The 26,639-nt window shown below is 38.3% G+C and overlaps 1 protein-coding gene across 2 annotated transcripts in view; it reads left to right on the top strand.

Annotated features, from left to right (window-relative positions):
* Positions 1 to 19,474: 19,474 nt before the first annotated feature.
* Positions 19,475 to 26,639, top strand: part of Bbox1 (gamma-butyrobetaine hydroxylase 1) — a 51,047-nt gene continuing 43,882 nt past the window's right edge. For both annotated transcript variants that reach the window (XM_021231233.2, XM_005064806.4), the window contains exon 1: positions 19,475 to 19,826. The gene's annotated coding sequence lies outside the window, so the exon portion shown is untranslated. The remainder of the gene's footprint in view (positions 19,827 to 26,639) is intronic.

The raw sequence follows: 26,639 nt of genomic DNA, 5'->3' as shown, positions 1-26,639 counted from the left end.
CCTCTGCCTGCAATGTTGCCCAACTTCCAAAGATGGAGTCCTCCTTGCTCAGCATTTTCTTCATTTCAATTAACGTAAAAATCCAGCTTGTTCCATTCTGACCATATTAGTTTTATAGCTTCCTCTTACGCTTATTTTTTCTCGTTGTTAGTGATAAAACACTAATTCGTACTCATTCTAGGCAAGCACTCGTCTACTGATCTACTGTGTGTTGTCTGTGACCCTCAATGACTCGGAATCTCCATAAGGAGTGTCTTGGGAACTTGAGGGTTTACAGTGTACTCCTAGGCATGTTCATTACATATGTGTGCTCATGGATACAGTAGGCACTCTTGTTTTCTTCATTGTCACAGAATGGTGAAAAGGGCTCAGGTTTTGACTTCAAAACTGCATTTGAATCCCACCTGCACTCACTACTAGCTTTCAGAATTTGAGCAAGTTACCCAATGTCCCTAAATTTTAGTTTCCTCAATTTAAACAACAGTATGTACCTTTGGGTTTTATGAAAATTAAGCAACAACAACAACAAAAAACTGATTGAAATAAATAAATTTTCAATAAACAGTGAAGAAGCCCTGCTTCTCAAAATATTTGCATCTGAAAACATCTTAAGGAGAGACCAATTATTTTCTCATGTGTATTTTTCCTTTTTTAGTGAACACACAAAATAAGGACTTCTTTGATAGCATATTTGTACATATGTTATTATTATTTGCTCATATTCACTTATAACCACACCAGTGGTCCATTTACCTCCTCCCAGTGGTCACCCTCCTCCCAGTAAATAATCATCCTTCTCTCATGCCAAATTAAATCTAGATTCTCTAAATATCAGTAAATGTTTGCCTTTTTCCTTGGATTATCCTCTTTGGTTCTCTTTTTCTCCTTCCCTTGTAGCCCTTACTTTCCTTGCAGTCCTCTTTCTAATTTTATATGTACATAGTATCATACAGACATAATCTAAATTCCAGATATGAGGGAGGATTACAGCATTTGTTTGACTCTATGTCTCATTTCCCTTAACATGAAATTTCCAGTCTTATCCATTTATCCATAAATGGAATGATTTTATTCTTCCTATTGATGAATAAACTTTATGCACACAAGCACACAATTATTTTCTTTCTTTATTTGTTGATGGCCATCTAGGCTAGTTCCAGCTGCTTGACTCTGATGCATATTATTACAGTGTATAGTAGTACATAAGTATCTCTGTAGTATACTAATGTAGATTCCTGGTAGATTCCTTCAGGTACTACCCAAAAGTGATATCACTGGATCATACAGTAGTAGGTCTACTTTTGGATTGGTCGGAGTTTTTGTTTGTTTGTTTTATTGTTCGAACATCCATCCTTATTTCCATAGTGGTCACATTTCCAAAAGCAGTATATAAAAATTCTTTCCTATGTACTGAACAGCATTTGTTTTCTTGACAACAACAACAGGAACCAGGAAGAGATGGAATCTCAATTTAATTTTCATCTCCATATTTCATATGCCTATTGTATACTTGTATTTCTTTTTTTAAAACTGATCAGTTCATGTATCCAGATGTCAATTTGATTATTCAGGTTTTCAGTGTATACCTTTTGAGCTTTCTATATATTTAAGAGCTCATTAAGAAGTGGACTAGCAGCTGACATTCTGATTTTTTTAAGGTAACTTCACTAATAGAGAAGGCCAGCAATAAAAGATCTTTGGCAGGGTGAGAGAGGTCAAAGATTACCAAGAGACAGTCCTCAAGCTGATGAATGGAAGGACTTGTTCAGTAACATTTACTGGGTGAATTTAACACAATCAAGTACTGTCTATGTGAAGAACAGAAAACAGCATTTTCCTAGAGTTGATGACATTTACTGAGACTGCCTTACAATATCTAATTTGAAGTATGTAAAATAGAGGTCAGTTTATTTTATTGTGGTGAGAATTCTAATACACAAATGTCAAATACTTATTGTAAGCTAGTAAGCTCATTCTTTTCTCTAAGCAAAAAGTTCATGGAAGTCAGATTCGGATTCAGTAAGAGTTTAATCAAAGAAAACTGCCATTGGATATGTGCTGTAAAGAATAATGCTTCCATCTGCACTGCCCATCTTTTGCACTAGCTCAGGAAAAATGCTGTCATATTTCTCTTAACTTCTATTTTTCTTCAAATTTTTTATACCCAAACTGGACCTTTCCTTAAATATATTAATATTCTGTTACATTACTAATTCAGGTAACAATGTGTTCTCCAGGATGGGAAAAAACTTTTTTTGACTACTCAATCACTATTCTAGAATGTGTTTCCTAAAAATCAATTTATCTAATCAACTTATTAATATATCTTTTAAAATAATGTAATATTTTTGTTAATTTTTTGAGAAAAATCAATACAAGGTATATTAATTATGTTCAACTATCAACTCCTAAATCTTCTCCTCCCTAGCACCCCCATACTTTATGTCCTTTTCTTTTTTTAGAATAGACTGTCTCACAGAAGATGTCCTCTTACAATCCTTCCACCCCCTCTTTCATTATGCTCTCTGAGCCCTGGACATAGGAATTGTGTAACAAATGTATTAATTGGAGTAAGTACCTTCTGGTAAGTTGATGACTATGCTTTGACCAGCTATAGCTTTCAAATTATCAAAGCATCTCATTTTTAAGGTAAATATTACTGCATCCATGTTTACTATTGGTATCAAATGTATGACTTAATACATTTGAAATCCATCCTTGGTTATATGATTATTACGGGTTTTCCATTTAGCCACCTATCCAAATGAGTTTTCAATACATTTATTTTCCCATCATAGGTTTCCCTTTTCTGAAGCTCTTTTGGAGAAATGACTGGTTTTTGCTATAACTGTAAGACTCAAAGACAATATCTTTGCCATGTTTAGAAGCCATTCTTCTCCTATGCTTCAACTAAAACATCAAGAATGAAGAAGCTGTTCAGACAGGATGTAAAAGAACCAATGAAACATATAGTTTCGGAGAGAAAAAAATCATCTTGAGAGTTATATACCTGCCACTTCAAACTACTGAGAAAATAGCAATGATTTTATAAAATTTCTTTTACATATAGAAATTACTCCTCACCAAATAACTTTTTGTAATTATACAAATACTGGATCTTTTGGACTTCCTTGTTCTGTACATGTTCATATTCATAACTCAAAACTTTCCTCACTGAGGACACCATATGGAGTAACTAAGTCTCAAGTTTTAATTCAGAGTCATTTTTCTGTTACTGCCCCAGGATACAAAATACAGCTGAGAACAAAGTCAGAGCATAAAAACAAACTCTCCTTCCCTGAGCTCAGATAACAGACATGAAGCCAAATGGCATTTAACCAAGTCTTCTAAAATGAGTAACATGGTGTGAGTGCTGTTCTGTTCCCCTGGGAACTTGATGAAAATGAGATGTCTACCACTAGGGTACTCTAAGCAAAAGCCCTGATTTAAAGGCAAATGCAGAAAATTACAGACATCTAAGAACAGCTTAAACTGAAAAACTTGTGTTTACCCCAAAGATGATAATAAAAATTAAAATTTATTGAATGCCTATGATTCATTCTTTCAGCAACATTTATTGGTTGTAAATAAAGCGCCAAGAATTGTGTTAGATGCTTTCAGATGAACTGTCTTCTTTAGTCAAGCATGATGTGAAGTACAGATTAATTTGTAGATTGTTTATGTGCCTGGAGCCACACAATTAACAAATCCCTTTGTACAAGAGGCATTTAAGAGTGTGCTGTATGCTGGTACACTAGGGTAGACCATAAGAAGCCCAGGGTAGTAGTGCTAATTAAGGTGATTATACCAAATGGACAAAAGCTTGCAAACATAAATATTAATGTTCTGGAGTCAATTCTCATGTGCTTGAGAAAGTTGACTGTATATCAAACTTCCCAAATTCCCATTCTACTTAGTAACATTGCGTTAGTAGACTGATATAGTCAGGCTAACCTCATTCTGACCTATGACTACAATTAACACCAAACATTATGGTGGACAGGACATTTGCTTTCTAAGAGATTCTAGTTAAGCGTTTACTAGTTTGACATTGTATATAAAATCTGACCATTGAGTTCTGCCCCCTAACCTTGCAAAGTATCTTCACTATAACCAAGAATGAAAAGTTTAAATTTATTCCCAGATTCTTTTTTATTCCAGGACAAAATTTTACAAAGTGAGGAAGAAGCAACTTTTAGATCCCAATCTCCAGACTGCAACCTGAAACTCTTTACTCTTCTACTTCTCCTCATATCCTAATTTTCATATATGGATGTTATATTAGTATATTCCTCTAATTTCATTGATCTATACACCATAAACTTGGACCCATCTAGTAGAGGTACAGAACAACTTCAGTGAAGAGGAAGAAGGGGATGGATACACTCAGACCTGAGAAGCAGACCTAATTCTTTAGAAACTGAATATATCTTCTTCAGGATTCTATAACATTACATAGAATAGAGGAATGGTGTAGACTCTGGCTAGGTTCTGTGGTCCCATAGATAAACCAGACTTCGGTTCATGGTATGATGGAGGTCCGCTAAAGCACAAGGCCCAGGGTATTGATACCTAGTAGCTGATCTAAGAATGGCGCCAGAGGCAGAACTTCCAAAGTCCTTATGGAAGTCCTGGTCCACTGAGATGATATAAGCAAACATTTTTTACATACAAAGAAACACATTATTTTAAACATCAAACTGTCTATGCTAACCATAATATTAATAATTTTCATTTATCGTAAGCTTGCTTTTTTATTTTATTTTCCAGTTTAAATTTAGATAAGAAACAAGGTTGCTTCACAAGTCAGTACGAGGTCCCTCTCCCTTTCCCTCCCCTCCTCCCATGCCCTCCCCCCAACCCCCCCCGTTATCCCCTCATTCCCCCAGGGAGGGTGAGGCCCTCCATGGGGGTGTCCATAGTCTGTCATTTCATATAGGGCAGGGCCTAGACCCTTCCCCAAGAGTTCAGGGTGAGAGTGCACCTCACATTGTTCTATGGGAGTCCAGAGACCGTGTGTATACTTGGGATGGGTACTGATCTGCTGTCCAAGGCTCAATAGATTACCTAGGCCTCCTCACTGACACCCAGATTCAGGGGGTCTTGATCAGTCCCATGCTGGATTCCCAGGCTGATGCCTGGGAATCAAGAGTTAACCTTTGTCTGGTCAACTGTTTCTGGGGGTTCAACCAGCCCAGTCTTAATCCCTTTGATCATCAGTCCTCCCTCTCTGCTACTGGCTTTCTTGAGTTCAGCTCAGTACTTAACCAGCCAGTAAATGAAGTTTCTGTTTCCCAGACTCTCTGACAATAGGATTGTAGGCTGGCACTCCCCAGATCTATGTCTAAAATCCATATATGAGAGAGTACATGCCATGTTTCTCTTTTTGTGACTGGGTTACCTCACTCAGGATGGTTTCTTCTAGTGTCATCCATTTGCCTGCGAATCTCAGGATTCCATTATTTTTTTCTGCTGAATAGTACTCCATTGTGTAGATGTACCACATTTTCTCTATCCATTCTTCGGGTGAGGGACATCTAGGTTGCTTCCAAGTTCTGGCTATTACAAATAAAGCTGCTATGAACATAGTGGAACAGACATCTTTGTTATATGAATGGGCATCTTTTGGATATATGCCTAAGAGTGCAGTTGCTGGGTCTTGTGGTAGGTTTATTCCCATTTTTCTGAGGAATCTCCATACTGCTTTCCAAAGTGGCTGAACCAGTTGGCACTCCCACCAGCAATGGAGGAGTGTCCCCTTTCACCACATCCTCTCCAGCATAAATTGTCATTGGTGTTTTTGATTTTAGCCATTCTGACAGGAGTGAGATGGTATCTCAGAGTTGCTTTGATTTGCATTTCCCGGATGGCTAAGGATGTTGAGCACTTTCTCAAGTGCCTCTCAGCCATTTTAGACTCCTCTATTGAAAACTCTCTATTTAGTTCTGCAGCCCACTTCTTAATTGGGTCCTTTGCTGTTTTGGAGACTTGCTTCTTGAGTTCTTTGTAAATTTTGGAGATCAACCCTCTGTCAGATGTGGGATTAGTGAATATTTTTTCCCATTCTGTGGGCTGCCTTTTTGTCTTGCTGACTGTGTCCTTTGCCTTACAGAAGCTTCTCAGTTTCAGTAGGTCCCATTTATTAATTGTTGATCTCACTGTCTGTGCTACTGGTGTTATGTTCAGGAAGCTGTCTCCTGTACCAATTCGTTCAAGGGTACCACCCACTTTCTCTTCTAAGAGGTTCAGTGTGGCTGGATTTATGTTGAGGTCTTTGATCCATTTGGACTTAAGTTTTGTGCATGGCGATAAACATGGATCGATCCGCATTTTTCTACATGCCAGTCTCCAATTATGCCAGCACCATTTGTTGAAGATGCTTTCTTTATTCCATTGTATATTTTTAGCTTCTTTGTCAAAGATCAGATGTTCGTACGTGTGTGGGTTAATACCCGGATTTTCAATTCGATTCCATTGGTCTGCCTGTCTATTTTTGTGCCAATACCAAGCTGTTTTCAGGACTATAGCTCTATAATAGAGCTTGAGGTCAGGGATAGTGATGCCTCCGGACGTTGCCTTGTTGAACAGGGTTGTTTTGGCTATCCTGGGTCTTTTGTTTTTCCATACAAAATTGATTATTGTTCTTTCAAGGTCTGTGAAGAATTGTGCTGGGATTTTAATGGGGATAGCATTGAATCTGTAGATTGCTTTTGGCAGGATTGCCATTTTTACTACATTGATCCTACCTATCCAAGAGCATGGGAGATCTTTCCATTTTCTGAGGGCTTCTTTAATTTCTTTCTTTAAAGATTCAAAGTTCTTACGATACAGGTCTTTCACTTGTTTGGTTAGCGTTACCCCAAGGTATTTTATGTTGTTTGTGGCAATTGTAAAGGGTGATGTTTCTCTGATTTCTCTTTCAGCCCTTTTATCATCTGTATATAGTAGGGCTACTGACTTTCTTGAGTTGATCTCGTAACCTGCCACTTTGCTGAAGGTGTTAATCAGCTGTAAGAGTTCCCTGGTAGAGTTCTTTGGGTCATTGATGTAAACTATCATATCGTCTGCAAACAGTAAAAGTTTGACTTCTTCCTTCCCAATTTGTATCCCCTTGATCCCCCTTTGTTGTCGTATGGCTATAGCTAGAACTTCAAGTACCATGTTGAAAAGGTATGGAGAGAGTGGACAGCCTTGTTTTGTTCCTGATTTTAGAGGAATTGCATTGAGATTCTGTCCATTTAGTTTGATGTTGGCTGTTGGTTTACTGTATATGGCTTTTATTATGTTTAAGTATGTCCCTGTTATCCTGGATCTCTCCAAGACCTTTATCATGAAGGGGTGTTGGATTTTGTCAAAGGCTTTTTCAGCATCTAGTGAGATGATCATGTGATTTTTGTTTTTCAGCTTGTTTATATGGTGGATTACGTTGATGGATTTTCGTATGTTGAACCATCCCTGCATCCCTGGGATGAAACCTACTTGATCGTGGTGAATGATTGTTTTGATGTGTTCTTGGATCCGATTTGCCAGTATTTTATTGAGTATTTTTGCATCAATGTTCATGAGGGATATTGGTCTGAAGTTGTCTTTCTTGGTTGTATCTTTGTGTGGCTTGGGGATCAAGGTTATTGAAGCCTCATAGAAAGAGTTTGGCAAAGACCCTTCTGCTTCTATTGTGTGGAACACTTTGAGAAGAATTGGTATAAGCTGTTCTTTGAATTTGTGGTAGAATTCTGCACTGAGGCCATCTGGACCTGGACTTTTTTTGGTTGGGAGACTTTTGATGACAGCTTCTATTTCCATAGGGGTTATAGGTCTATTTAAATTGCTTATCTGTTCTTGATTTAGTTTTGGCAAATGATAGCTGTCCAGGAAGTCATCCATTTCCTTTAAATTTTCGAATTTTGTGGAGTACAGGTTTTCAAAGTATGACCTAATGATTCTCTGGATTTCCTCAGAGTCTGTTGTTATGTCCCCCTTTTCATTTCTGATTTTGTTAATTTGCGTGTTCACTCTCTGCTGTTTGGTAAGTTTGGACAAAGGTTTGTCTATCTTGTTGATTTTCTCAAAGAACCAACTCTTCGTTGCATTGATTCTTTGTATTGTTTTCCTGGTTTCTACTTTGTTGATTTCAGCCCTCAATTTGATTATTTCCTGGCGTCTACTCCTCCTGGGGAGTTTGCTTCTTTGTGTTCTAGAGCTTTTAGCTGTGATGTTAATTCTCTGGTATAACTGTTTTCCTGTTTCTTCATGTGAGCACTTAGTGCTATGAACTTCCCCCGTAGCACTGCTTTCAAAGTGTCCCATAGGTTTGGGTATGCTGTGTCTTCATTCTCATTGAATTCGAGGAAGTCTTTAATTTCTTTTTTATTTCCTCTTTGACCCAGGGATGGTGCAGTTGAGCATTATTCAATTTCCATGAGTTTGTAGGTTTTCTGTAATTTGTGTTGTTGTTGAATTCTAATTTTAAGGCATGGTGGTCTGATAAGATGCATGGAGTTATTCCAATTTTTTTGTAGCTGCTGAGGTTTGATATGTTGCCAAGTATGTGGTCGATTTTTGAGAAGGTTCCATGTGGTGGTGAGAAGAAGGTATATTCTTTTTTATGTGGATGAAATGTTCTATAGATATCTGTTAATCCCAGTTGGGTCATTACTTCTATTAGACCCTTTGTTCTTTGTTGAGTTTCTGTCTGGTATTCTTGTCTAGTGGTGAGAGTGGTGTGTTGAAATCTCCCACTATAACTGTGTGGGGCTTTAGATGAGATTTAAGTTCTAATAATGTTTCTTTAACGAATGTGGATGCCTTTGTATTGGGGGCATAGATGTTCAGGATAGACACTTCATCTTGGTGGGTTTCACCTGTGATGAGTATGTAATGACCTCCTTCATCTCTTTTGATTGATTTTATTTTAAAGTCTAGTTTGTTAGATATTAGGATTGCTACCCCTGCTTGTTTCTTGGGTCCATTTGATTGAAAAATTTTTTCCCAACCTTTAACTCTCAAGTAATGTCTGTCTTTGAGGGTGAGGTGTGTTTCTTATATGCAGCAGAAGGAAGGGTTCTGTCTTCGAATCCATTCTGCTAGTCTGTGTCTTTTTATGGGTGAGTTAAGGCCGTTAATATTGAGGGATATTAATGACCATTGATTGCTCATCCTTCTTCGATTTGCGATGGTTGTTGTTGGTGGAATTATGGGTGGAATTTCACCCCTTTGTTCTTTTGGCTGTTGGTAGAGAGGGATTCTCTAATGCTTATGTTTTTCTGGTTGTAGTTAGCTTCCTTGGGTTGGAGTTTTCCTTCCAAAATTTTCTGTAGGGCTGGGATAGTGGACACATATTGGTTGAATCTAGTTTTGTCATGGAATATCTTGTTTTCTCCGTCTATAGTGATTGAGAGCTTTGCCGGGTATAGTAGTCTGGGCTGGCATCCATGGTCTCTTAGTGTAGGTAGAATATCTATCCAGGACCTTCTGGCTTTCAGAGTTTCCATGGAGATATCAGGTGTAATTCTGATAGGTCTGCCTTTATATGTTACTTGACCTTTTTCCTTAGCTGCTCTTAATATTCTTTCTTTATTCTGTATGTTTGGGGTCTTGATTATTATGTGGCGAGGGATTTTTTCTTGTGGTCCACTCTATTTGGTGTTCTGTAGGCTTCTTGTACCTTCATTGGCATGTCTTTCTTAAGGTTGGGAAAGTTTTCTTCTATGATTTTGTTGAATATGCCTTCTGCCCCTTTGAGGTGGATTTCTTCTCCTTCTTCTATACCTATTATTCTTGGGTTTGGTCTTTTCATGGTGTCCCATAATTCCTGGATGTTTTGTGTTAAGGATTTGTTGGATTTAAGGTTTTCTTTGGTTGATAAATCCATTTCTCCTAATGTATCTTCAACACTTGAGATTCTCTCTTCCATCTCTTCTATTCTGTTGGTAATGCTTGTATTGGTAGTGCCTGACTGTTTGTCCAGCTTTTCTATTTTCTGCCTTTCTTCAGATTGTGTTTTTTTTAGTGACTCTATTTCAGTTTTCAACCCTTGCAGCGTTTGCATTGCTTCTTGCAATTTTCTGTTTATCTGTTCGTCCGTTTGTTGCCTTTTATGAATTTTTTGGTTTGTTCTTTCTTCCATTTCTTGCATTTTTTGGTTTGCTTTTTGTTCCATTTCTTGGATTTTGTGCTTTGTTTCTTCTTCCATTTCCTGCCTTTTTTGGTTTGTTTCTTCCTCCATTTTTTTCATTTTTTGCTTTGTTTTTTCTACCATTTCTTGCATTTTTTGCTTTGTTTCTTCTTCCATTTCCTGCCTTATTTGGTATGTTTCTTCTTCTAATTCTTGCATTTTTTGCTTTGCTTTTTCTTCCATTTCTTGCATTTTTTGCTTAATTTCTTCTTCCATTTCGTGCCTTTTTTGGTTTGTTTTTTCTTCCAATTCTTGCATTTTTTGGTTTGTTTTTTCTTCCATTTCTTGCATTTTTTGGTTTGTTTTTTCTTCCATTTCTTTGAGGGATTTTCCAATATCCTCTTTTAGGGCCTCTATCATTTTCATGAAAGTGCTTTTAAGGTCGTTCTCTTCTGCTTCCTTCGCGTTGGAATATTGGGGTCTTGCTGGTGTGGAGTCTCTAGAATCTGGCAGTGTCATATTTGTTTTTCTGTTGCTGACTGTGTTCTGTATTGTCTCTTTCCCATCTCTTCTTCTAGTGGGTGCAGAAAGAGCCCCTTCCTGGTCTGGGGACCAGAGTTCCCTTTTGGTGGGTGCTAGTAAGTCCAGTAATCTGGTGGTTCTTCTATGCCTTGTCCAAATGCTGGTCCGTGGGTAGAGAAGAAGAACAGGAATCTGGGGCGCTTAGCCTCCTACCTGGTCCCCTGGACCCTATGCTGGGTCCTGTTGTACCTGATCCGGAACTGCTACTCCCCTGGTCTCCCTGACTCCTGTAGTTTCCTGGTCTCTTTGGTGGGAGAGAAGATCTGGAGTCTGGGGTGCTTGGCTCCCGCCGGGATTGGGAGCTCTGTGCAGTTCCCAGGCGATCTACAGGCTCTGGAACACAGGCCGGGAAGCTGGCCTGTTTACCTGATGCTCCCGCCGGGATTGGGAGCTCTGTGCAGTTCCCAGGCAATCTGCAGGCTCTGGAACACAGGCCGGGAAGCTGGCCTGTTTACCTGATGATGCCAGAGGGACAGCTACTTCCCTGTACTCCCAGCCTCCTCTCCTTTCCTGGAATCGTTGGTGGGAGAGAAGATCTGGAGTCTGGGGTGCTTGGCTCCCGCCGGGATTGGGAGCTCTGTGCAGTTCCCAGGCGATCTGCAGGCTCTGGAACACAGGCCGGAAGCTGGCCTGTTTACCTGATGATGCCAGAGGGACCGCTTTTTATCATTTTAATTCACAAAATAACTGCTAATAGTTACTGATCACAAAGAAAATATTACTGGAAAGACTCGAGGGTGTTAGAAGTGTCTCTTCCACTGTTCAAGCAGAATGCTGTAACAAATTCTGGACTGGCCTTACTCTTTATTCATGTCACCATAGCTACTGAGAGCATTCCCCTATTTCCTGGTAGAAACTCGTGGACAACATGGCGGCAGTGCTGCTCTGATGCCAATGGCAGCGCTTATGTGTTTTTGTTCATCCTTTAGATCACAAGTCATTGTGCTAAGTTCCTCCTCCTGAAATCCACAGCACTAATAGCAGGAGAGTAATTAAAAGACACATAGGAAATCAAGCTAAGAACTTGAAGGGGTTAATGCAGAAAGAACCAAGCCCTTAGAAAATATATTTTTTAATCATAAGTAGTCCTAAATTATTTATTTTAGTAAGACATTGGTTAGAGTATAAGTGTGTGTATATATGTATGTGTATGTATGTTGTTTGGAATATTGTTTTGTTTTGATTTATGTACATGTTATGAAATTGTTAAATTATGTTATTAACCACCTCTTGATGTTACTTTTTGTTGTGAGAACACTTAAGATCTACTCTTCAAGTAGATAGCCCTTTATTAACTAGAGTTACCTGAGTGATAAATCTCCTGAACTCACCCACTCCTCCTAAATATGACTAACTACCTTTGGTAAATTCCCTATCACAATATCCTTCTAAGGGCAACATTTATTCTTTAATCTATGTTTCTAAAATTTTGGTCATTGTAGGCCCCCCATATAAGTGAGACTGTGCATTATTTCTGTGTTACTGACTGATTTCATTTAACACAAAGTTCTAGAAATGCATTTACACAGATCTCCTTTTGTAGTATTCTATGCTGTGTGTGACACATTTTCTTAATCTAGGCATCTGTTGATGGACATTTAGACTGACTCTTTATCTTAGTCATTTTATTTTTTATCATTTTTTATTTTAATTTTAAATAGCTTGTTTTACATGTCAATCCCAGTTCCCTCTTCCTCCCCTCCTCCTGCACTCCCCTTCCTCCCCAGCCTCCCACCCTACTGCCAATTCCTTCCACATAGGGGATATCTAGAGTCTGTCATTTCACTCCGGGTAGGGTCCAGGCACTCCTCTAAGAGTCTAGGCTGAGAGAGCATCCCTCTTTGTGCTATGGGCACACGATGACTGTTTGTATTCCAGGGATAGACAGTGATCCAGTGCTCAGAGGCCCATAGGTTGCCCAGGCATTCTCAGTGACACTCACATTTGGGGGGTCCAGATCAGTCCCATGCTGTCCTCCCCACTGTCTGGGGTCCAAGAGCTCTCCCATGTTCAGATTAGCTGTCTCTGCTGGTTTTGCCAGCCCATTCTTTGCCAATTTGCTCATCACTCCTCTCTCTCTATCACTGGCTTCCTTGGGTTCAGTTAAGTGCTTAATTGTGTGTTTGCCTCTGCTTCCATTAATCACTGGATGAAGGCTCCCGGATGGTTATAGACATCAAGTTCATTATCAGGAATGGGCATTCGAGGTGGTCTCTTCATTATTGCTTAGCTTGCCAATTGGTGTTATCCCTTTAGATCACTAGAGGTCACTCTGGTGCCTGATCTGTCTTCTAACCTATGATTCCCTCTTCCCCCTATTCTACCCCCACCCAATCAACTTCCTGTTCTCCCATGACCTACTCTCTCCTCCTCTTCCCTCCCTCTCTTCATCCCAGCTCCGACTCCCCGCAACCCCTCGCCGTGTTCCCCATCCATTCAGAGGATCTTGTCTCAATCCTCTTCTCTTGGGTACTATGCATATATGTATATCTTTTAGGTTCTTTCCTGTTTCCCAGACTCTCTATCAGTGGAAGTGCAGACTGGCACTATCCTGATCAATGTCTAAAATCCATATATGAGTGAGTACATACCATGTTTGTCTTTTTGCAAATGGGTTACATCACTCAGGATGGTTTCTTCCAGTGCTATCCATTTACCTGCGAATTTCAAGATTCCATTGTTTTTTTCTGCTGAGTAATACTCCTTTGTGTAAATGTACCACATTTTCTCTATTCACTCTTCAGTTGAGGGGCATCTAGGTTGCTTCCAGGTTCTGGCTATTACACATAATGCTGCTATGAACATAGTAGAGCAGATGCCCTTGTTGTATGAACCTGCCTCATTTGGATAAATGCCTAAAAGTGGAATTGCTGGGTCTAGTGGTAGTATTTTTGCATCGATGTTCATGGGGGAAATTGGTCTATAGTTCTCTTTCTTAGTTGTGTCTTTGTGTGGCTTGGGTATCATGATAATTGTAGCCTCGTAAAAAGAGTTTGACAGTGAGCCTCCCGCTTCTGTTGTGTGGAATACTTTGAGGAGTATTGGAATTAACTCTTCTTAGAATTTCTGGTAGAATTCTGCACTGAAGCCATCTGGGCCTGGGCTTTTTTTGTTTGGGAGACTTTTGATGACTGTTTCTATTTCATTAGGGGTTATAGGTCTGTTTAGATTGTTTATCTGCTCTTGATTTAGTTTTGGCAAGTGATATCTATCCAGGAAATTGTCCATTTCCTTTAAATTTTCAAATTTTGTGGAGTACAGATTTTCAAAGTATGCCCTGATGATTCTCTGGATTTCCTCAGAGTCCATTGTTATGTCCCCTTTTTCATTCCTGATTTTGTTAATTAGCATGCTCTCTCTCTGTCTTTTGGTTAGTTTGGACAGAGGTTTGTCTGTTTTGTTGACTTTCTCAAAGAACCAACTCTTTGTTTCATTGATTCTTCTCAGTGTTTTCCTGGTTTCTACTTGATTGATTTCAGCCCTCAGTTTGATTATTTCCTGGCGTCTGCTCCTCCTGGGTGAGTTTGCTTTTTTTTGTTATAGAACATTCAGCTGTTCTATTAATTCTCTAGTATGACTGTTCTTCAGTTTTTTCATGTGGGCACTTAGTGCTATAAACTTTCCTCTCAGCACTGCTTTCAAAGTGTCCCATAAGTTTGTGTGTGTTGTGTCTTCATTCTCATTGAAATCAAGGAAGTCTTTAATTTCTTTTTTTATTTCTTCCTTTACCCAGGGATGGTGCAACTGTGCATTGTTCAATCTCCATGAGTTTGTAGGGTTTCTGCGATTTGTATTATTGTTGAATTCTAATGTTAATGCATGGTGGTCTGATAAGATACAGGGGGTTATTCTGATTTTTTTGTATCTGTGGAGATTTGCTATGTTTCCTATTATGTGGTCAATTTTAGAGAAGGTTCCATGTGGTGTCGAGAAGAAGGTATATCCCTTTGTATTTGGGTGGAATGTTCTATAGATGTCTGTTAAACCCAGTTGGGTCATAACTTCTATTAGTTCTTTTGTTTCTTTGTTAAGTTTCTGTCTGGAGGTCCTGTCTAGCAGTGAGAGTGGAGTGTTGAAGTCTCCTACTATTAGTGTGTGAGATTTTATGTGCATTTTGAGCTTTAGTAATGTTTCTTTCACGAATGTAGGTGCCTTTGTATTTGGGGCATAGATGTTTAAAATTGAGACTTCATCTTGATGTACTTTACCTTTGATGAATATGAAGTGTCCTTCTTCATCTCTTTTGATTGATTTTAATTTGAAGTCTAATTTGTTAGATATTAGGATTGCTACACCCGCTTGTTTCTTGGGACCATTTGATTGGAAGATCTTTTCCTAACCCTTTACTCTGAGATAACATCTGTCTTTCATGTTGAGATGTGTTTCTTGTATGCAGCAGAAGGAAGGGTTCTGTCTTCGTATCCATTCTGCTAGTCTGTGTCTTTTTATAGGCAAGTTGAGGCCATTGACATTGAGGGATATTAATGACCATTGATTGATGATTCTTGTTTGTGCTTGATTTATTGTTAGTGAAGTTATTTTGTGTAGTTTCTCCTCCCTCTTTTGGTGTTTTGTAAAGTGGGATTATATATTGCCTTTGTCTTTTTTAATGTAGTTATCTTCCTTGGATCTAGGTTTTCCTTCTAGCACTTTCTGTAGAGCTGGATTCATGGATATGTATTATTTAAATCTGGCTTTGTCATGGAATATTTTGTTTTCTCCATCTATGGTAATTGAAAACTTTGCTGGATATAATAGTCTGGGCTGGCATCCTTGTTCCCTTAGCGTTTGTAGGACATCTGTCCAGGATCTTCTGGCTTTCATCGTTTCCATTGAGAAGTCAGGTGTAATTCGAATAGGTCTACCTTTGTATGTTACTTGGCCTTTTTCTTTAGCTGCTATTAATATTTTCTCTTTACTCTGTAGGTTTGATGTTTTGATTATTATATGGCAAGGTGACTTCTTTTTCTGGTCCATCCTATTTGGTGTTCTGTAAGATTCTTGTATTTTCATAGGCATATCTTTCTTTAGGTTAGGGAAGTTTTCTTCTATGATTTTGTTGAATATGTTTTCTGTACCTTTGAGTTGTATTTCTTCTCCTTCTTCTATACCTATTATTCTCAGGTTTGGCTTCTTCACGGTGTCCCATATTTCCTGGATATTTTGTGTTAATGATTTGTTGGTCTTTGGTTGACGACTGTATATCCTCTAATGAGTCTTCAACACCTAAGATTCTCTCTTCTATCTCTTGTATTCTATTGGTGATACTTGCATCTGTAGTTCCTGATCGTTTACCCAGCTTTTCTATTTCCAGCATCCCTTCATTCTGTGTTTTCTTTATGGTTTCTATTTCAGGTTTCAATCCTTCAACTGTTTGAGTTGTTTCCTTCATTTTTTGGTTGTTTTTTCTTGGTGCTCTTTAGATTCTTTGAGAGATTTGTTTATTTCTTGAATTTTCCCCCATTTCATAGACTTTTTGTTTGTTTTTTCTTCTATTTCTTTAAAGGATTTCCTCATTTCTTCTTTGAGGGTCTCCATCATCTTCATGAAATAATTTTTAAGGGCTGTCTCCTCTTCTTCATCTATGTAGTGCTTTTCGGGTCTTCCTGGTGTTGGATCCCTAGATTCTGGTGGGGTCATGTTGGTCTTTCTATTGCTGTGTGAGCTCTTATTCTGTCTTCTTCCCATCTCTTCTTCCAGTGGGTGCTGGTGGGGTCTTTTCTTCTCTACTGGTCTCCTTCCTTCCTGAAGCTGAAGCTGGGGATGCTGACACAGAGTTTGGGGCCTGGAAGGGCTGATGTCTTTCCTGAAGCTGGGCTCTCTGGAGTTTGGGGCCTGGAAAGGCTGATGTCTTTCCTGAAGCTGGACTCGTTGGGGTTGGGGGCTTGAAAGGGCTGATGTCTTTCCTGTGTGGGCGGGTCTTCTGGATGCCAGGAGTGGCCCCGGAAGATCAAGGGGATGGGTGTTGGGCGGGGGGTCCCTGCCAGAGACCCAATCTCACCTGAAGCTGGACTCGCTCGGGTTGGGGTCTTGGAAGGGCTGATCTATCTTAGTCATTTTAAATAGTGCTGCAATGCCATTTGTTCTGACAATAATTTCTTGATATAACACAGAAAATAGTCCATAAAACCAATAATATACAATTGGGAATATATCAAACTAAGCTTTTTTCTTCATGGCCAAAAACGCAATTTTGAAAAGTAAAGAGATGACAAATAGAACAAGATAAAATAATTATAAGCAGGGCCTGGTTCATTTTTATGTGTAAGTTTAATAAAACCTAAGCAAAGGGACCCTGGGAAGAGGGAGTCTCAATTAAATAACAGTTTTTGATAGAACTGGCCTGTTTCTTGGTGTTCCCGTTAATATTCAGTCAACTTCACAGAAGCTAGTCATCTAGAAAGGGGAATCTCAGTTGAGAAAATCTTCTATCACAATGGTCTCTCTAGACAAGTCTGAATTTTCTTGATTAATGGTTGATATGGGAATATCCAGCTCACTGTGGGAGGCACTACCTCTAGGCAGGTTGCTCTTGGTTTTATAAGAAAGCAGATTGAACAAGCCATTAAAGCAAGTCAGTAAGATGTGTTCCTCAGTGGTCTCTGCATCAGTGTCTGCTTGCAGGTGCCTGCCTGCTGGAGTTTCTGCCCTGGTTTCTATCAGTGACCGACTGCTGTTACCTATAAGAATAAGGTGAAATAAACCATTTCTTCCCTAAGTTGCTTTTGGTTAGTATTTTACCAAAGCAATAGAAAGCAAACTAGAACACCATGGCTTTGAGAGATTATCCAGATTACAAGTGATATGCAAAAACCGAACCAACCATGAGATGGTTCCAACTCATGGCAGGTGGGCCTGGGCTATATAAGAAACTTAGCTTAGCATTAGCCACAGAATGAGCCAGCAGGCAGCATTCTTCTGTAATTTCTGCTTGAGCTCCTACCTTAACTTCTCTCAATAATGAATTTTTCTTCCAAGTATATGTAGAAATAAACCAAGTTACTTTTGGTTATGGCATTTATCTCAACAACAAAAAAGAAAACTAGACCAACATATATCTAATTAAGGGTTAATATCTGAAGTATATATTGACATCAACTCAATAGTCTGATTAAACACAGAGAGAAACAACTTGAATAGAAATTTATCAAAAAAGACACACAAATGAAAAATAGACAAGTGAACATTGTTTCAAAAATGCCTAATAATTAAAGATGTAAAAATTAAGCCACAAAAGATATGCAGTTTCATGCTCCTAGAGGTGTTTGTCCAGAAGATCTAAAAAAAAAAGGTTTTGAAAAGATGTGGGTAAAAGGAATTTGTTGAACACTTTGGGGAGGCAGGATATGAATAATTTCAACTATTATGGAAAACAGGAAAGAGGTGATTTAAAAATTAAATGAAGAGCTGCTACATGACTCAGCAACAACATTACTAGGTGTAAAGTGAACTAATAGGAAATCATTAAGTCCAAGGGTTACTTTGAGAGAACCCTTCCAGGAAGATTGATGTTGTATTTGCCTGCTTGTGTTACTTATCTGCCTATCTTGTGAGAATTAATTCTTTGTTTAAATTTTTCAGGCTTTGTTTTTGTTTTTTCTTTTGTTGTTATTGTTGTTTTTCAAGACAGGGTTTCTTTGTATAGTCTTGGCTGTCCTAGAACTAGCTCTGAAGACTAGTCTCTGCTTCCCAAATGCTGGGATTAAAGGTGTACGCCACCACTGCCCAGCCTTATTTAAAACATTTTAAGCTTTACCTATTGGCAAATTTGTTGTTTCTTTTGTTTACTCATAACATTAAAAGCCATGGTTGTGTGACATGGTTTTTCAACAGTTTTCTTAATATATAAGTACTTTTATTATCATATTTTTAATCTGTTTATGCTTTGAAACTATAATTACATCATTTCCCCCTTCCCTATCCTCCCTCTAGCCCTTCCTATATACTCTTTCTTGCTTCTTTTCAAATTTTTGACCTCTTTTTTATTAACCAGTTTTTTTTTAAGCTGGAGCTGGGTTTACTTAAAGTATTCCACTGCTAGTTACCACAGCACAACAGATGAAACAAAAATCCCTGCTTTCTGTTTCATTTGTCTCCCAAATTATTAAGGCATAGCTAGTTGATTCTTTCTGGCATCTCTATAACTTCTGCTCCCACAGGTTTTCAATGCTGACAGCATTCAGGAGTGTACCCACATCTACACCCTCCTTCTATGGGCGAAAACTGAACCTGCTCTTACTTTCCAAGACACTGGGTGTTAGTTACCTAACTTGCAGACTCTAAGAAGGGCCTAAAATGGAGGAAGTGATACAGGGTTATGGTTGACATTTTACTATGAAATCAACTGACAAATCATCATTAGGGGACATGGGGGACATTACGACTCTGGAGGTCATCTGGGAGCTGGGCAAGCATGACTTCCCTCTTCGGTTAAGGGTTTCGTTTATTCTTGTCTCGTCTCCCAGTGCTGAGTCCTTGAGGCAAGAAGCAACAAGTTGCAGTCTGGGATGTACTGTATCTTCTTGGGAAGCCTGACGTTGGTCGGAGGAGGCCAGACGACTCCTAATCACTTTCTAGATTTTAGTAACCACCCAAAGACTCTGTTTTAACATAATGAATCCAGTGTAAAGAACTAGGTCTTGGGAGCTGTCCAACAAATCCTCTGTGTACTAGGCTGTCCTGCAAGTAAAAAGCTTGTCAGCCAAACTCTGGATCCCTGGCCTATGGCCCACCCTGGCCTTTCTCTCTTGTTGCCCCAAGGGCTCTGTGTTGTGAGTCAAATCACTGGGCAACCAAGTATCTTCAGAAAAGCCTGAGGCTCTCTAGCAGCTACTGTTTACTCCAGACAAAACTGGAGAAAAGGAGAGTATCTAGTGAAGGGAGGCCAATCCCAGCCTTCTGAGCAGACTTGTACAAAGATCTCTCTAAAAGTATTTCGGTTGCAATATTCAATGACCACGTAGCCGCTACTGCGTCTGTTCTCAGGTGAGAGCCGACAGCTCCTCCCTGCCCAATGCATAGGCTTCTTGTCCAAGTGATTTTGCAATAGAAGAGCTGTCACTGCAGACAGGTGGAAACTGTCTGCTTGTTCCTGTTGCTGCAACTGGCTCAGACACAGGAGACAAGACAGGTGAGAAATGCATTTCTTCCTTTCTGTTTATTGTTGAATTGGCGCAAAGCTTTGCTTGAGCTGTTTGAGTTTGTGGCTTCTGGAAACCTGTTACAGTACTTTCTCTTGCTAACTGCTTCCCCTGTGGACAAAGAAAGCTCTCTACTTTCTTTTAGTGTTTCTGCTATTGTTGTTAAATGTCCAATCAAAGAAATGGCTGCACCTTCATATCAAGCTACCCTTCCTCTTTTGTCACTCAACAGAGTGGAAACTAGAGGTAGATGTGTCTGGAGCAGCAAGGTTTCTGCTCCAAAGGATATCTAGGACCAAAGCTGATGACCGAGCGTCCCTAGATTAAGCTTTGTGTACAGGGGAAAGAAAGAACATCTATAACAAACTCCAGGAACATGTCATTCACAGCCCTGTTGAACCATCAGGAATTTGAAATAGGCTCGATTTCTGGAATGTAGTAGATCTGATTGCTTCTTGGCAGCTAGTCTCTTCCAATTATGTTTGGCTTAGTCTGATTGTCAAATTACTTCGCAATCCCCAAACTGATCCAAGATGTCCATAGAAGGGACAGAGACAGCTCTGTCTACAAAGCTGATTGTCTGTGATAGAAGGAAAGTTCTAATGAAATTTTTTGAAATGTTCTCTGAATAATCCACAATCCAGCCAAAAGGTAGGCAATGCATACTATTCCTTGGCCCTCTGTTGAGCTGAAAGAGCCACACGTAGCACATTTCTCTAAAAGTCTGGTCAATTAAGGCCAGCCCACAGTGTTGTTTTGTTCCCTTGATGCAGCTCAAGAAAAGATTTAATTAAAAACATAAGACTTCTCATAATCAACGTATGATGAGGCTCAAAGAATTTAGAAACTCTCTTTTGTACTCTCACCCCATCAGTAAGCAAGAGGCTTCATGACCTCAGTTCTAACTGAATTATTGTAACTCCACTGTGATGAAGTTAATGTTTCCTTTTTACCAAGTATGAAGGACATTTTAATAAAGGCTGGTATTTTAACAAGAGAGCAATGAACTTCTTAAAAGTAGTTTTAAAACCAAGTAGTTTTTCTAATGGTTCCATAGCATTCATTATTGTGTGAGGGTGCAGTCAGGAATGATTATATGCCTCAGCCACTTATCCAAACAAGTTAAGATTAGAAATAAATTTTAACAAATTTGAAGTCCCCAAATTGAAAGTCTATAAGGTGGCTGACATCATGAGTTAGAGTATGTATTCCAATGTTTTTGAGCTTTAATATTATTTAGGCACCATGAGTACAACCCTGTCAGCAGCAACTTTTCCAAATACAAACTGTATGACTTAGAGGTTGAAATATAAGTGAATATATTTTAAGCCTCAGTGATATAAAGTTTGTTAAAAACTAAAAACCTTTTCTCTACTCTTTTCTCCAAAAATAAAATATCTGATAGTGAAGTTCACTAAGCAAAGACCTTGAGAATGAGCCACTGTTTTAATAGTATCGTGTTAATAAGCTGAAGTTATTCCCTGGAAAATGATATGAACATAAATTTTCCATGATGTAATTGTATGTCAAAACTAACCCGGCGGATGACCAAATGGAAACTCACAGACATTGCCATCTGATGTGTCCATGGTGTTCTTGTCTGATACTACTAAAATAGCCTGTGGAATCAGTGATCTGCATTATTACCCTGCAGTTCTAACTTTGTGCATAGTTACTATGAAGTTCCAGCATCATGTTGTCAATTCTCTTCAGAGACTATTACTCAAATTAGTTATTTGATTTTTGCATTCTCTTTTATTAGAATAGACATTTTTCACCAAGTGCATCTAATCCAGACTAATGAACATAGGCTTGAGTAATCTCTCCCATTAAGAGAGTGAGTGTGGATAAACCACATGGATATCTGTTTGCCTCCATTTTCCTGTCTGGCTGTGTATCTAACAAGGACACTGAAAGCAGTAACATCACTGACTGTTTCTTCCTGGCTCTAAGAACTCTAATTCTAGCATTTATTTTATTTTTAAGAGCAGTAGAAGAACTAAGTTTTACAGCTGTTTTCTTTTTCTTCCCAAAAAGAGCAAGAGAAATTGGGGATAAATATCAACATATGAAATTTTAAAAAGTGACAACACTCACACCTATTTCTGAAGTAGGATCACATCAAAAACAAGTTAGTTGTAATACACAGAGTTCCCAGGTAAAGAGAGTGGCAGATAACTAATAAGGGAACATACACACGGTAACAGTGTGGAGTGAAAAGAAAACTCCTCCAACAGATAAGATGATGCCAGGACCCAAGGGCTGTTTTACAGGCCAGGCAGGAACTGCTCTTTCCCACCACACCCGATATAATGTTTCATAAGCTAACAATTCTTTTTTAGAAAACCATAATAATAATAATAATAAGCATAAGATAAATATTTTTGTTTTACAAGTGGAATGTCTACTGTTTTTCTTTTCTTCTTGGAAACATAATTATGTGTCACTAACCAAATTCCCATGATTTTTTACTAAGTTCAATTGGAAGTTGGGTGAGTTAGAAACAGAAGTCAGCAAATCCTGCATGGCTTTTCAGGAAATTTCTTTTAAATATTTATGATCGTTAACAGCCTGTTTTTTTTAATTTTTCATTTTTACCTCAGTAAAAATTGGAAGTTAGCTAAGAAAAGTTAAAATAGGGAATGAGCTGCCTACCTCACCATGTTTTCGTTTGAATTATCATTTACATTCATCATGAAGCTAAGAAAACTATGAATTGTAGAAATGTCCCACCAAGTTCCTACATAGACCTCCAAAATGCTTTATATTAGTAAAACCTAAGTCCTAGTGGTTCTTCCATGCCCACCCCCATGTATCCTCCACTTCTCACAATACGGGTGTCTGGGGCTCTTCTTCTTTTCCCAGGTTATGTACTTTTTAACCAGATAGGTTCTGTACATGGCTCAGGTTTCTTTAATGACTGGAAACACAGTTTTATCTCTGTAGTCCAAATGATCGAAATAGAGGAAAAGGAAAAAGAATTTAGAAGAGAGAGATGAAAATTTCAAAATAGGCTGGAATGAGATTACTACATGTTGGGGCAGATGTCTGCAGTTCTGATCACTTTAGTGGATTTTCTCAGGTTTCATTAGACGTTGACAGGAAGGCATAATGCCATCTCTAAGTATAGAAACCATGTTCATCATGATGGAAAAATTTGTCCTACAAGAGTATCCATTAAGTAACAATGCTTCATATGCCAAATGGAATACTATCATTTCAATCAGAAAATCTTAAACAGGAGCTCCAGACATGACTTGGCACATAGAAGGGATTACTTCTTTATCTGAGGACAGAAATTATATCCCAGGACCTAGACATCAGACAACTCATAAATACCTGTATTCCAGCACCAAGGGATCTAAAACCCCCTTCTGGTCTCAATGAGCATCAGCACACACTTAAATAAATTTAAATTTAAAAATAAAAATTAAAAAAATAGGAATATCCATATAAGACAAATCATTTTAAATGAGTATATTGATAAATATGTAATTGAGAGGACCTAAGCTTAGAGCCCATGAAACGTGGATGATAAAACAAAATGAGAAAATATTTTTCATAAGGTAGACTCTACTATCATGCAAGAGTATCCAAACTTTTGACATTGTGACACAATCTGCTGACTAGTTGTTTGCTAACTTAACACAAGCTAGAGTCACCTGGGAACTTCAATTGAGAAAATGCCTATGGGTAAGTAAATGGATAATTTTCTTGATTAGTGGTTGATGTGGGAGGGTCCAGACTACCAGACTACCTAGTTATATAGTTCTGAGCTACAGATAAATGGAGAGAGAGAGAGAGAGAGAGAGAGAGAGAGAGAGAGAGAGAGAGAGAGAGAGAGAGAGAGAGAGAGAGAGAGAGAGAGAGAGAGAGAGAGAGAGAGAGAGATTTTTAAAGGAGTAAGCTGAGCAAGTCATGGAAAACAAGCAGTGTTCCTCTATTGCCTATGCTTCGGTTCCTGCCTCCAAGTTCTGCCTTGATTTTTGCAACTTAAATCCCTTCATGATGGACTATAAGATGAAATAAACCCTTTCCTCTTCAAGTTACTTTTGGTCATGGTCTTTTTCACAGCAATCAAAATCAGAGGAGAACACTATCTAGATGTATGCCTACCAGTGGGATAACTGAATCATAGGTAGTTCAATTCTTAATTTTTTAAAAAGCAGATTCTACACTATTTTGCTTAATAGATGTACCAAGTTATATCCCTCAGTGTTCTTCATCTCTTTATCTTTGCCAACACTTAAAGACATTCTTTAATACTGATTGTAACAAGAGCAAGAGATTTCTCATGGTGGTTTGGGTTTGTGGTCTCTAAACATAATTGCCCATTTGTCCATTTTTTGTCTTCTTTTTGAGAAGTGTCTATGCAGGTCCTCCTATTATTAAGGGAACTTGATTTCCTCCTGCTGCATTGTGTGCCTTCTTAAACTTTTTTGTGTGGTTTGCTAATACTTTCTGCCATTCTAGTAACTTTATAGTTTTGAGTCTTATGCTTCAGTCTCTTTTTTATTATATATACAGGTTGAATTTATTAGCTCCTGGATCTTATGGAGTCAGACTTATCAGTTTTGAGATGACTTTTGTCAGTGTTCTAGGAGAAGAGTCCAATTTCATTCTTCCAATTATGGACAACCTGTGCTCCCAACACTATTGAAGAGACCATCTTTTCTTCATTGAGTGTCTTGGAAATGTTGTTAAAACTATATCGACATTAGACACATAGGTCTACTTCTGGTCTTGCCAGTTTTTAAGCTTTCATATCAGTGCTGTTACTTTTGTCACTATAGATTTCCAATGTATCTTGAGATCATGTGGTATGATGCCTCCAGTTTTGTAATTCTTTCCTGTTCCGTTGCTTTAACTATTTAGAAACTGTTCTGCTGCCATACAAATGTCAAGAGTAACTTTTCTATTGGTCTGAATCATGTTATTGGAATGATTGCATACATTTCACTGAATTTATAAATCATTTTAATACCATGTGCATTTAAAAAATATTTTTTCTCCCTACTTATGAATCCATACTATTTCTTTCCACTTTCTATAATAGTCTTCAAATAATTTCATAGGTGTCTTACAGTTCCAGTATATAGATTACATCTCTGTGATTAAATAAATCTCAAGTCTTTTCATTGATGGTATTGTAAGTAAGACATTCATATGCTGGTTTTGTATCCTGAAATCTTCCTATCTCCTTTTAACAATTGTTGCCTATATGGAAACAGCCAAAATATTTCCCTGGTCACATTTATATAACACACACTAATCTCAGCTATGGAGGGAGCTGGAAATGTAAATATGTCCCAAGTTTATACTGAAAAATCGGTATTATATTAGTGAAGAAGCAAAATAAGGTGGAATTGAGACATGTAAAGCAGTATCAGTCACAGATCTGTACAGAGTAAGTTAAATGGTGTTCTCTAATGAATATTGAGACCATTTGACACCATATTTGTTTTGTTTACTTTGTGATCCGGTCTGTTTACCTTGTGGTATAAAACTTCGTGGCTATCTTCATATCTTCTAATACCATGTGTACAAAGAAGATATTATTACACATGAATGCTAATTTTTCTCAATACCCAAAGAAGTAAAAGAGTATTGTTTCTGCATCAACACAACACAGCATCCCACTGGCTGGAAGAAAGAGTGAACTGAGAAATGAAAACTACACTAATGCTCTTGGCCAGAAATGTCCCACAGGCCACTTTTATGCATGTCTTGAGCTCAGAATAGCTGCTCTATTTTGAATGGGATTTAAAAATTAAGAATACAAAAGAGAAATTATATGTACCTTAACAACCTAGCAGTCTTTCAGTCATTTTGTAGAAACTAGTTGATGCCTCCTGATATAGATAAAAATTTGTGACATTTGTCTCTTTTGTAAAAGAGTTTATTTTATTTTTAATTATGTGTGTATAGCTATGAATGGGTATGTGTAGGTGAGTGCAAGTTACTGAGGAGGCCAATGCTGTTGGATTCCCTGGAACTGGAGTTACAAGTTGTTATGAAACATCTAATGTGGGTCTATCTCTCTCTATTAGCACCTCCCTCCTTATCTTATATGTTACTTAAAGGTCTAATTGTGCTATCTCTGAGTTGCTGACTGTAATCACCACTGTTCTTTGAAACTGTGCCTATAGGAACCCCTGCAGACTTCACCCATCTGGAATCCTAGTGTGCAATCTACTCCACAGAGGAGCTGATTCCAGGCTTGCTACAGCTCTCTTCAAACTCAAGTGCTAAATTTCCAAGTTTAAACTAAATTATAATTTTAATGAATAGTTTACATAGAAATGCTACCCTGTCATTAGCATTTAAGAAAAGTTTGGGCATGAGTATTCAAGCAAACACATCCACTTGAGGTACAGTGAGTTCTGTTTTGTGACTTAGGTAAATCCAGTGTATTTGAATTAAACAGAGAAAGCAAACTTTCCTGTCTGGACTCAACTCTATAGTCAGAAGAAATAATCAGAGCTATTTGATTTGTGAAATAACACGCAACACAGTCACCTACAAGTTGATTACTTAAATACCATGAAAAGACTGTAAATTTATTTTAATATGGTATAAAACCATCCTTTAATTTCAAAAAAATCTCAGTAAGTGTCTTTGTCTTGGGCCATAAGTCCCTGGTGCTCTTGGTTCCTGACACACTGAAGAGGCTGCATAGGCAGACACTGTGCTGTGTGTTGATCTTGTTCCTTTCATCACAAGGTAGCAGTGTCATTTCTGCTGCCCTGTCACCTTCTGTTGGGATAAAGTGTCATTGCTCCTACGAAAACACTTAAAGCATT

Source organism: Mesocricetus auratus, unplaced genomic scaffold (genome assembly GCF_017639785.1).
Source record: "Mesocricetus auratus isolate SY011 unplaced genomic scaffold, BCM_Maur_2.0 Super-Scaffold_100004, whole genome shotgun sequence".
Lineage (NCBI taxonomy): Eukaryota > Metazoa > Chordata > Mammalia > Rodentia > Cricetidae > Mesocricetus > Mesocricetus auratus.
This window is presented reverse-complemented; position numbering and strand designations above follow the sequence as displayed.